This window comes from Phalacrocorax aristotelis, chromosome 21 (genome assembly GCF_949628215.1).
Source record: "Phalacrocorax aristotelis chromosome 21, bGulAri2.1, whole genome shotgun sequence".
Lineage (NCBI taxonomy): Eukaryota > Metazoa > Chordata > Aves > Suliformes > Phalacrocoracidae > Phalacrocorax > Phalacrocorax aristotelis.
The window spans coordinates 4,116,840-4,129,217 of record NC_134296.1 but is presented as its reverse complement, the minus strand read 5'-3'; positions in this window follow the sequence as shown (position 1 = coordinate 4,129,217).

Below are 12,378 nucleotides of genomic sequence, written 5' to 3'. Positions count from 1 at the left end.
TTGTAATACAGTGCATTGATATGCATATGTGCGGATAATACGGTGTTATCTCAGTAGCATCATTCTTTGGTGCCTTTTCATTTATTCTATCACCACAACAAAATACTTCCATATACAAAGAAATAAACCCAGTCACCTCCTTCATCTCTATTGACTGTCCCTTTGTGAATTGATTCTCTCCCTCTTCCCCCGGAGGAACACCCCCACACATTACTCCAGTCAAAAAATGTCTTTTCTCCATGTCCCTTCCTTATTTTGTAAGCAGGACATGTCTTTCAGCCCTGAGATCTCTAGCTCAATGCCTCTCCAGGCAGATATGTACTTTGTTGTTAGTGAATTTACTTCCCAGCTACAAAGAGAAAGCACAAAGCAGAAGGATCCCGAGTTCAGCATCACCACAACAAAGTACTGCGGTCACGTGGGGCTGGGTGCAGCATTTCCCAGCTTTGCTTATTGCGGTGTAAAATGGGGTGAAATGCCAATTTGGGGGGCAGGAGGGGTGAACATCCCCCTGGTACTGGTGTGAGCACTGTGACAAGACAGAACGCTTATCTTCCAAAACCACCAAATCATTACTGTCAATAGGAACTGTCTGTGACTCGTTTTCTCTCTGTTCGAAGCAGCTCCCGAGCGCAGAGGGCACCCAGGGCTCCCTGCGCCTCTGCAGTACTCTTCGATGTCTGCTGGGTGCTCACGACAAGAGGGGAGGCCGGAGCTGGTGGAATCGATGCTCCCACAATGAGGGGTAAGCAGAAAACACCTTTCCCCTTGTTTCAGCATCGATTTTGTTTCTTCTTTCTCATAAGAGCTCTCTCTGAAGCCAACACACGCTGGCAACACCAGTGCCTATCTGGGCACCCACGAAGTGCCCACCCCACCAAGCCTGCAAACGGGAGCGGAGACCAAGCCCCTGCCTGGCGAGTGCAGTCAGGGGACGCTGGAGGTCAGACCTCCTCTTGCTCCTGCTCATGCCTGGATGCCTCTGCTGGGTTTCCCACCCATTACATACGCGTACGGGCACCGCTGTGCGATCACTTACCTGCGCAGGTGCCCACGCTTCCAGCAGAGCTGACGAACCTGGCATGATGAACCTGGAAATGGGTTTGCCGGAGAGGGAATGTTGTTATCTGCATTGGCTTTTTCAGAGTTTCTCATTTCCAGGAAGATCCCCTTTCCTCCCTCCCCAGGCTTCTGTCTTCAGGCTGGCAGCTGTTCTCGGTGGGTCCCACAGCCGGCAGGGGAATCTCTCTGCCTCGGTTTCCCCAGCTATGAGATGGGAAAATCCCTCTTTCCCAGCTTGTCTTTTCAGATCATGAGCCCTCCAGGATAAAGCGTTTATGATGTGAGGGTACCAACCGTAAAACAATGCCTATATCTTAATTATATTTCTACTGTAACACGGACAAATCACAATAACAATGTTGCCACAAAACAAGCATAATGAAGAATGCAGGTTGACCCGCCAGCATTACACAAAGCATAGATTTAAGGTAATAAATTCCCTGGCAGGATCTAGGGCTAAATATTAAAATAATAAATACAACTATACATACTAAATCTATCATCAAAAAGCTTTATAAACTGAGCAGACGAGTGGGGAGATACCGAAGTGGTCCAGGGGATTTATCTGTTCATTTTGATTCTTCCTGTAGCCCCTTTTACCACCATAACTGAGCACCTCACAGTTCTGGACACACTAAACCCCCTCAGGGACACAAAACTGTGCACTGACACCTCTCCGCAGACAAATGAGGTGCAGAGAGAGCAAGTGGCTTGCGTCAGATCTCATCTTTGATCTCCCAAGACTATCAGACAGGTGCTGATGCTGGAGGGTTTGGGATCAGGCCAGAAACGTCCTGGTGCTTCTCACAGACGGGTGGCTACGTGTGAGGAAACCTGAGAGCAACCAGCCGAAAGCAGGCGAGATGTAAGAGGAGAAAAGTGAGTTGGGGAAGCAATTAAATTCTCCTGTATCAAATGGCTTTAAGGGTTGTTACAGCAGGGGTGTGCAGCGGCATTCCTGCCTGGCTGGTTGGAAACTAAGCACCGCCAGTATTTGCTGGAGACAAGGGGAAAAGCGCTTTATCAAGCCTGTAAAATGACTTTTCTCACCTAGTCCACCGGAGCTAGTCAATACGCCGCGTACGCGCTGCACTGAGCACTGGTCCTCACAAGGCACTTGCTGCTGTCGCCGCAGTCAGTAACGCTCAGTTTGGGCCAAACCCCTTCTGACAAAATGTGGCAGTCGCTTGGAGGCTTCCCAGATCCCTGTGCATTTCCTGCAGCTTCGCACCAGGCAGTGAAGTGGCCCTAGCTCTAACACTTCCAGAGAAGTCAACATAGTTGTGCTCCCTGGGACCGTGTTTATGTGCATTGATGGAAAGGACGTTAGACCATAGGTTATTCCGCCCCCGCCGCTTCCTTTGCTAAAGAATCTGCACAGAGCCCATTTGACACCGGTTCTCATTTTAATTGACTTTTCCAGTATTTTGTGCGTGGTTATGACGGATGCAGCTGACGAGTCAGCAGATGGTGGTGGGAAGTGACAAATTAATTACCAAGAAAGGTCACTTTTTCAAAGGACTAAACTTTCCCATGTCTTTTCCCCTTTTACCTCAAAAATGCGGCTGCCTGGCAGGTTTCCCATCCATCTGCGATGAAGCTTTCTGGATTGGAAAGGACAAACTTTAAAATAAAAAGGGAAGATGAAAATCAATCATATCTGTATTAGCTGGGTGCTGTCTTCCAGCTTCACCTCTTAATTATGCAAGAGTACTCAAAAAGGAAAGGAAACGGAGAGGTGAAAATAAGGGACTTGACTCCGAGGCTTCTTCAGTGGAAGCACAGAGCGGGTGGGAGCAACAGGCACTTTTTTGCTTGAGGTTTGCTCAGTCCGTAAAAGCAGCTTTTGGCATGTCCCCGTTGCCAAAGCAAAATGAGGATAAATGAAAATAAAAATCACAGCTGGAAATCTCACTCCCTAGCATTATAATGCAAAAAAAAAAAGTCCGTCCTGCTGCAGTCCCTGTAACCGTTTGCAATCTGCAGGCCCCCTGAAACTCCCCTTGGTTTATGAAGCAAAATTGCAGGAGAGGTTAGAAGCTGACCAAAAATATGGTGTACAAAATGGAGCTGCTTGCGGTTCCGCTGGTACCTAAAGTTAAACGTTTGCTGTAATTGGGAGTAATTTTAACAGGAAACTGGCAATAGTAGTAAAGTCCATTAAGCCATGCATCAATTGCAATGTCAAGGAATCAAGGGTAAATGAGCTCCCTGTGCCAGCGACACTGAGCATTTGTCTCCATGTCCTGTACTTCTCCCTCCAAGTCGCTTTGTGCTCGGGGTATTTTGGCAAGTGGGTTGCATTAAAAACAGGAGAGAGAAGCCAACACGCGTCTGAAGCTGAATTTCAGCCCTAGGCTAACGCAGCGGGCGGAGAGCACACGGGGAGAGTGTGAAGGGCTGACATCCTGCAATGCCGCTCTGCCTCACTCTTGCTGTCCCCCAGCAAAGCTTCCAATTCTGGGATGAGCATCAGAGCTGAAGCACTCGCCCTGACAGCCATGGTGGGCCAGATCGCCCTCTCTTCCCCCGTATCTGACAACCTCCTTGGGTGAGGCTGGCACATGAGAAGGAAGGACATCGCTTCACTCACATCCAGTTTGCTCTCACAGCCCCACCAGACCCACAGCAGCCATCAGGCTTGGAAAAAAACGTGTCCCCCAGTCCCAGTTCCCCTTCCCGCTGCCCACAGGGGTATCTATCTCATCCCACTCACATTAAATTATTTTTGCTTGGAGTCAGATGGGTCAAAAACGTGGCACATGCTCTGCTGAATTGAACCTCTGCAGTCACACAGCTGAAGTTGATGTGGGTAAGGAGTTCATTTTAGGCTCCCTGCTTTGGAAGTGGGAGCAGAAATCTCTTTCTCACAGCCCAGGCACCATCCTCCAGCTGCTGTCTCTGCATGGACACATTACAGATTTAGCAGGCGCTGCTGTCTGTGGCTGCCGAATGCTCCTAACGAATAAAGCACCAGTGGCAAATTTTAATGCGGTTTTCAAAATATTAACGCTAGATAAATATTTGAAGAATCACAGGCTTAAGACACATGTTAATTTGCAGCATAAATATTTTAAGGGCGCAGACCTCCCCCTCCCGCCCCCATGCTTGCCTGGTGCCCGCTTCAATTTCTCCCCCCTGCTTGGCGGTGTAATTCACGGCAATTCACGGCTGCGCAGCCGGGCTGGGCGAGAATCGATAGCAAGGATTTAACTCCTGCTGACTCCCAAAAACAGTTCACCCTCCTGGTTCTAGCATCGAATAATGATCTTTTAGATTAATGGGAATTTGTCTCGTGTTGTTTCTCTCTCCTCCCACTCTGCCTGGTTTCTACAGTTAACCCAGAGACTGGCGGCTCTTCTTGCTGATGGCAGTGAGCTCTGGATAAGCTGCAGGTCAGACATGGGGAAGGAGGTGAAGGTTTGGATGTGCAGCAGAGGGTAGGGAGCATCCCACTGCTCACCCTTCAGAGGCGGCAATCTCAGTTTTACCTGCAAATGCAATGCTCTGTAGCTCTTCAGCACCAACATCTCCCAAGAGACCCCAGATGGAGCAGCATCTTCGCAGCAGACCCATCCCCAGGGGCACCACAACGATTTACATCCTCGGCAGCTCACTGAGCTCCTCTGGGCCTCCAATGCACCTGCAAGAGCTTGCCACAGGCATTTAAAGCGTGACAAATGAGTGCTGCACCCCGTAATGCCTCTCTGGAAACCAGGCCTGAGGTGTCCTGAACACCTCAAAATTGGTGACATCTGGAAATTTTGCCGGCTACCTTGTTTTCTCTATGGAAGGGCAAAAGAAAGAGGAAAGCACATGTTTCTGGCTGTAGTGTGGATGGATTTAGCTTCTCTGCCAGTGGTGGAGGATACAGGTACTGGCCAAAGTGTCCTGTCTCATAACAATTGTCTTCTATCAGACTTTAAAAAACGAAAGTTTAAAAAAATCCCTTTTTTTATATAAAACAGATTTCTGTGTTTATAAAAACTTTCTAGTTTCTCAAACAAGGAATAAAATAAACAAGAAAATACTGTTTCCTTGCTTTGTTTTTCTTCATTTTTGGTCACTCCTTTGCTACTCTCTCCCCGATCTGGAACAAGTGCAGAGAGAAAGGAGAGGAGGTGAGAAAAGAAGATGGGATGCATCTCATCTGTTTCCATTTTGGTTTTCAAAACCAAACCACCGGGTTTTCACTTGAAGGCTCAGGAGTATTTTTAGGAATGGCAGAAACATGCAGTTCCATGCGCAGCGAGGGGCTGCGGCTGGCTCGTCCCTCGCGCCTGGCTGCCCTCCCTTCGCACCCCGCTGCCCCGGCCCCTCGGGACTCTGCAGGCGCAGGGCTTGGCTGGCGGTGACCCCGGAGCAGGCGAGGAGCCGCAGCCGGCGACGGCAAACCCTGCCTGCATGTGGTAACCCGAGTCCTGGGCTGAGGCTCTGAGGCAGGGAAATCACTTAGCATTTCAGAAAAGGAGCTCCCTACCCCACTCACAGGGAATATTTATTAGGTTTGATGAAAGAGCAATTTAGCCTTTACAAACACCAGGCACCCACTGACCTTTTATTTTCTTATTACCTCCTTTTACCCTCCCTACTGTTCCCGTATCAAACAGTATATCAGGTTAAGCATAGCAAGAGGAAATGCTAAGGCACCAAGAAGTGCATTACACCGCTGCTTTGCAGGGCCGCTTGCACTGTTAAATCAGCAGGAGGACGATGTATGATATTCTTGCTCACACAAGGGATGCAAAATTTGGTCCTGCAGTCACCGCTGCAGACGGAGTTTGCAGGTAAGCCCTGTCTCGCGGCAGGCAGCAGCGGTTGTTTTGCTGAGAAGGGGGTAAGAGCAGTCAGGATCCAACCTCCAGCATTCACAGTTGGAGATTATCTGCCCATGGGAGAACTGTAGCATGAAGAGGCATTGCTGTGCTCAATGCTGTCAGCTCCCAAGAGATTTCCTGACACAGTGGACTGGATTATGCTGGATGCCCAGGATTTATCAGCACTTTCAAAGGAGAGTCACCCTTCTCATTCCAGAAACCCTCAGCAGTTTATCTGCAACAGGAGAGAAGAGTTTGCTGCTGCTCTGTCTCCTTTCAGACTTTCAGACACCAATTCATTCTGCAAGGCAACAAGGAAACAGGGTCGGATGCCTTCAGGGTGAAAAAGAGGCAGCACACACGGCAAGTCAGTGTGCTCACTGGTGAGAGTTTCTCAGGTGAGAAACTTGGTGATGAGTGAAACGCAGCGGCACATCCATCCCGGCTGGGACACGGGGCCAGGAAAACCAAACGGGAAACTCAGACAACAGCAGAAAGATCTGCAGAGACATTTGGGCCTGTCTAGGCAGATCTGATTCCAGCACAGGCCTCAAATTTGATAAAACGCCCATTTAATCCATGGATGTTTTGCTTAGATGATGAACAGCAACCTCAGTGAAAGCCGTTCAACCACAAAGGCTTTAAGAGAGCTAAATAGTAAAGACTGGGAATTAAGGAGAATAAATATTAATGAAAGGAGTGGAAAAATCAATCATTTTTCCAGACCATCCTGCCACTGCTTTGCTCATCTGTGCAGGGCTGTTGCGTCTATCCTGCCCCTCGCGCCGTAGGACCACGTGCTCAGGGGGTTCATGCAGAGATGCAACCACTGCCCGAGCAATGCAGGGGCTGGAGGGAGCACACGTTGCATGTGCAAAAGAAAAAGAGGCAGCAAATGGGAAGGGAGCAGGAACTGCAAAAGAAAAGGGTCATCGTACCAACGCGGGGTGCAATGTGCAACAGGAATCGGTGCAAACCCCTCCGCCGGTTTCAGTGGCTGCAGGTCAAGCCCCAAGGGCCGGGGCTTGGCACAGCCTGGAGCCAGTGTCATTATGTAAAGGGATGGGGAGCAGCACGGTGTGGGCTGGATGGAAGAAATGAATCCAATTATAGGATGAAGGGCAAAGGGAGGGAAAGGACACGTTTGGTCTGGAGCAAATCCCCAGAAGACTTTAAAGCAGGGACAGCAAGAACAGGGCAAAAATGAATTCCAATGCGGGACACCCAGCTGCCACCAAGAGGAGCAGGGGCCTCAAAATGGGGCAAAATACAGGGGATGGGGCTCTTCAGCTGCCTGAGAGCATGGCCGGGGCAGTGATGTGAGGGTTTCTCCCTGGGAGACCCAAAGTACCACCAGGACCCGGCTTTTCTGGGAGCTGGAACACCAGGTTGGCTGTTCATGGTCCTATAGGGATGTTGGAGCAAGGAGCCAGCCCAGCCAGGCCCTGCTGGAAAGCAGAAAACAAGCAGGCAAACCCCAAATTTCCTCTGTACTGTTTCCCAAAAGATTATAAAACACCTGGCCATGTCACAGCAGTCTCCAGGCTTCCACAGAGAAAACCAAGGCCTCTGTACTAGAAATGAAGAAAAAAATTCGGCCCAGTTATGACAAAACAAAACAGCATGTTTAAAGCATCACTGCAGAGGGCTACGAACATCCACAATAAAGCCCTCAGGAATAACTGGGTTCAACTTCAAATGAGATTTACAAATCAAAAGAGCTGGATTATTTCTGTTTTCCAAAACCCCCTTTTCTGACTGCTCAGCTCTTCTCAAAGCTGGGCCACGGCAGGCGCTGCTGGACACTGCAGAATGGAGGTGGTGGGAAGGTGGTGGTGCTATGCCCTTGCATCCCTCTTTTGCCTTTCTTTTGCCTTTCTTTTGCCTTTCTTTTGCCTCTCTTTTGCCTCTCTTTTGCCTCTCTGACTTCGCAGGTAAGCACCTGCCACTAGTTGGGCAAAGCACAGCTTGGAGAGAAGAGCTGGACACAGATCCCTGCCTCCCAGCTCTCACTGTTCACCCCTCCCTCACACCTACCTGGCTTCAATAGCCCATAAACCAGAACAAAATCCAGCAAAGGTTTGACTGCATTTTGCAAGACAGGAAGATCTCACAGGAGCAGCCAGCATCTTCTCCCTTGCGCTGGTCCTCACCCTCATCAGAGGATGGCTTGCTCCCTTGCACAGATGCTAACATAGAGAAATGTGTTTGTGCTCCTTGGACTTGCTGGGCTCTGCTGGCTGCTCATCCCGTGGTGCTGCGTGGCCGGTGAGACTGTCTTGCAAACCTGCCTACTCTGCTGCAGCCCTGGCTTATCACTTAGTTATAAGTGTTGACAGCACCACACGGAGTGGTGCAGGTTCACAGCTGAGCCGGGATTGCTCAGCTCCTTGGCAAGAAAATGACAAGTCCCAAAGACTTTCTATCTCTCCAAGGAAATCCTACGGTGCTTGCCGGGACCGTTACCTGGATCAGCAGCAGGAGGAAAAGCCTGGGAGGTGACGGGGGCCTGCTTGCTTGCGAATACCATGCAAATAAGATGAGGTTGGCATTGGTGAAGCTCTCCCCACTTCCCAGCTGCCTTCTGGCTCTGGTGCATCCATCCTCTGCGAGGCTGTGCTGGTGGGGAGAGCCTGGAGAAGGAGCACTGATGGGGAACCTGCGTGGAAAACAGGAGCTGGGATTCCTCCTGCCCAAAGCCCATGGCTGCAGCCCGCTGGGGGCTGCGAGCAAGGCAGGAGACAGGCTTCTGTGCACCCTTATTTTCTGGAAAAGAAGCAAAGGCATGGCACAAGCAACCTCCCTCTGCACCGCCAGATCCTTGTCCTGGATGGATGTGACCACGCAAGCCTGGAGGAGCAGCAGGCAGGCAGCCCCGGCACGTCGCGGCTGCCGGCAGAGGGCACGGCTGCCTCCTCGGAGCCACCAGCCGCAGCCGAGTTAATCCCCCTGAGGGAGGAACGGCCCACCAAACCAAACTGTAAATACATCTGTGTCCTCCTTCTCTCTGCCACACATTTAAATCTATCTGATCCACTCTAATGGATTGATCTACAAGTTTGTGCACACACATCCTGCTTTGGATGGGGCGGCTGGCAGCACCTCACCCATCACGACCTGTCAGCTCCACTCAGCCTCACCTCCGCTGGGAGCCGCCGGGAACGAATCCAATTACAGGATAAAGGGTTTTCTTCCCCTCCATATGGTCTCTATAACGCTCTGGCTTTATCTTGCTTTAACCCCTTTCCTGGCGAGGGAGCTCACAAGGCCAGCATAAGCAGCTCAGTGCGGCGGCCGCGCGTGGCTGCTATCTGATATGGGGAAACAAGGTCTTCCCAGGGCGGCTGCGGGTACCGGCAGCACCGCCATATGTGCCTGCCCACGAGGAAGGAACAAGCCCCTCCAGAAGGGAGATTCAGGGCAGCATGTTATAAAACCAGCCAAAAGCACAAAAGTGAGCTCAGCACCACTTTGCATTCAGCGTTGGTGCTCCTGGCCAAGGTTCAAGGTCCTGTCCATTAATCCACCACCAGAATTTAAGCACAGATATTTGCTTCATGGCTGAGTTCTATTGCCTTTGCGTTTCTCTACACCTTGCTCTGCAAATCATTCCCCATGTGCCCCCGGGCCAGTTGCTCCTGTGCCTTTGCTGAAGCAGCAATGAAGAGCCTTGCACAAGGATGGGGAGAGGCACTGCAAAGGGCTCCCAGCTGCCGTAACTCCAGGAAAACCACCTCCTCCCGCACATCCGTGTGGTTTGCTCTGCCTGTCACTCAAGCCCAGTGAACCAGCTGTATCAGCTCAGTACAAGTTAGTTATTTGATTATAATTATTGATTATAATTATCATTTCTTGCTTTACACGGGGCATGAAAGCCCAGAGCAGCTCAGGGCTCCGTCACTCAATGTGCTGACAAACATTGAAGAAGAGACAACCTCACCTCAAAGAGCTTAGCAAAGCAGAAAACACCTGCAAGAAGGAAGAAAACCCTTTTCTTAAGGACAAACACAAAGAAAGCAAGCCTCTCCTCTCGCATTAAACAGGGCCTGAATTTTGCTGTTCTTTCTTTGTTGCAGAGTCAACAAAGAAAACGATTGAGAGCTCTCTGGGAGACAGCCCGTAAAGTTTCCCTGCTAAGAGACACCAAATTAAAGCCATCACTTTCCATTTCTGCAACAGAGACACAGAGGGAACCGAGGTTGCATTCAGGACACGTCCTGGAGGAACCAGCTATCCTCTCCGGTGTCATTTTCCTATGCTGAGTTTATTCGAGGCCTTCGGCATTGCCCTGGCTGCGGCTGACCTGCGGAGAGCTCTAAATCCACCAGCCTCCAGGTATTGACTGAAACACCGACCTCAGCTCACAGAGGGAGAAAGCTGAGTCCATGAGGACAGCTGGCAAGGGACAGACCCCTGTCAGCATGCCAGAGGCAACTCAGGCTTACCTGCTCCATATTCTGCTCCCAGAAAGGGTAAAGGTCCTGGTCCAGAGCTAGCTGAAGGTCAGGTAGAAGCTCTCTTGGTCAGGGTGTCAGCAATCCTCTGTATGAAAGGCTTCTGGATGCCATGCATGAAGCCAAAGTTGCATCACAGCTTAGCTGAAAGAGGGAGCGGAGGGGGTTTGCACCTATCAAGGAAAAGATTTCTGTGCAAAGAATACTGCTGATGCTTCCCCCTCCACCCAAACCAGATGGTCATTTCACCTCTTCTCCCCATAGCTGTGCTTTATTTGTACAACTCTACTCTTTAGGAGAAGACGGGACACCACAAAGATGTGGCAGAAAGTCTCACAGGGGCGGGAGGTGAAAGTTACTTTCTGGGATATGAAAATTAACTTTCCCATAAGATAACCACGTTCGTATACAGAATCTCAGAGACACACCAGAGCTTTCAGATATTGCTGGCACAGACAGCAGGGTCCAAATCTTTTGAAGGTGGACTATCACAGTGAAATCCTTTTGCTTTCTACCATGGAAGTTGGGAGGGACACCCTGGAACGGAGATGCACAGCTGCTTATGTGTATCAGCATTTCTGGGTTCTCCTTTAATAGTCAATTAATTCTGAAAAAGTGCAACCAACCTTCGTACATCCAGAAGCCTGACTATGTCCAGGAGAGGCATGAAATACCTCCAGGGAAAGCTTTATGAGAAGTAAGGACGTGGGAGTTCTCTACAAGACACTCTTCCCCTCAAGGAAGACCTAGAACGGGAATTTCATGACCGGCGGTTTCACAGGATGTTCAGTGAGATACCTTCTGAGATACTGAGACGTCCCATGGGGAGTCTTTGTCCCAGGGCACCTGAGGCTAATGTAACCCCCTTACTCTTGCCACATCCTAGTTCTGCTCCTCATGGACCTGTGCAGACGGATCAGCGGGTCAGCAATTAGGACATCATTCATCCCACCCACACCCTTTAGCCTTCCGCTCCTGCCCTCTGCCTCTGAGACACTCCAGTCTGGCGGAAGACCTCATTCATCCAGCAAGGCAGCATTGACTTTTTCCATCCACCTTGTCTTGGCGGAGGGCTGTGGTGAGAAAGAGGCTAAGAGCTTACCGCATTAACAGATCAGGGCCATTAACGCCACCAGATGTCAGAGATTAATGGAAGAGCTTCACTAAGGCGCCTTAGGCAGGTCTCCTGGAGAAGGAGCACCCATGACCCAGAAGGAAGAAATGGGGGAAGAGTTTGGATGAGGTGGAGCATTGGTCTTCCAAGCTGGCACCGACCCTGCTGAGAAGGGTTGCACAGTCTCGTGTGTGCTGGGATGGGGATCCCACACCCCATACTGAGCACTAAGAGACAGAGAGAAGCTTCTTTCCGTCTCACTTGCTCTCCCAGAGTGGCTACAGGCTGGTGCTGACCTCTGCGCTATCTCTGGAGGGAATTCAGGACATCAGCATTGCTGAGGCTTTACCTTCACTTCCCCGGAGCTCTCAGGTGCTGCTTGTCCAGCAAGTAGCGGCACTTTGTCAGGCTGGATTTTAAAGCTGTGGCTAAGGACCCTCCCTAAACCCTACCAGTCCTTGCAAAGCTGCCCAGACTGGCATCCCACTTGCTGAGATGGGGAGGAGGCTGGGGTGGAAAACATTCACCAGCAGCTCTCTGGGACACAGGGAGTTGCAGGGCTGATGGTGCCACATCCATCCCTGCTGGATGGCATACTCCCTCCTGACCTGTCAGAGATCCTGACATATATATAACATATATGCTTCAGCCCAGGGAGAAGGTAAGGCAAAGGAGGAAATTCAGAGTCCTTTCCACTCTAGCACAACCAGGGCACACGATTCAGAGCGTAATACAGCCAAGAGGCCTGCCCCCAAAATGCTGTGTTTACCAAGATTGCACCCTTTGGGATGGGAAGCGGTTTCCCCTCCTGCCTTTGCCCAGCGCCGTGCACAGAGGCGGCCCTTGGCCACGTTAGCAGATCCTGGTTTTGCTCTGCAGTGGGGACACATACCCATGTCAGGCAGCACCCACATTGAACCGGGCACCCAAA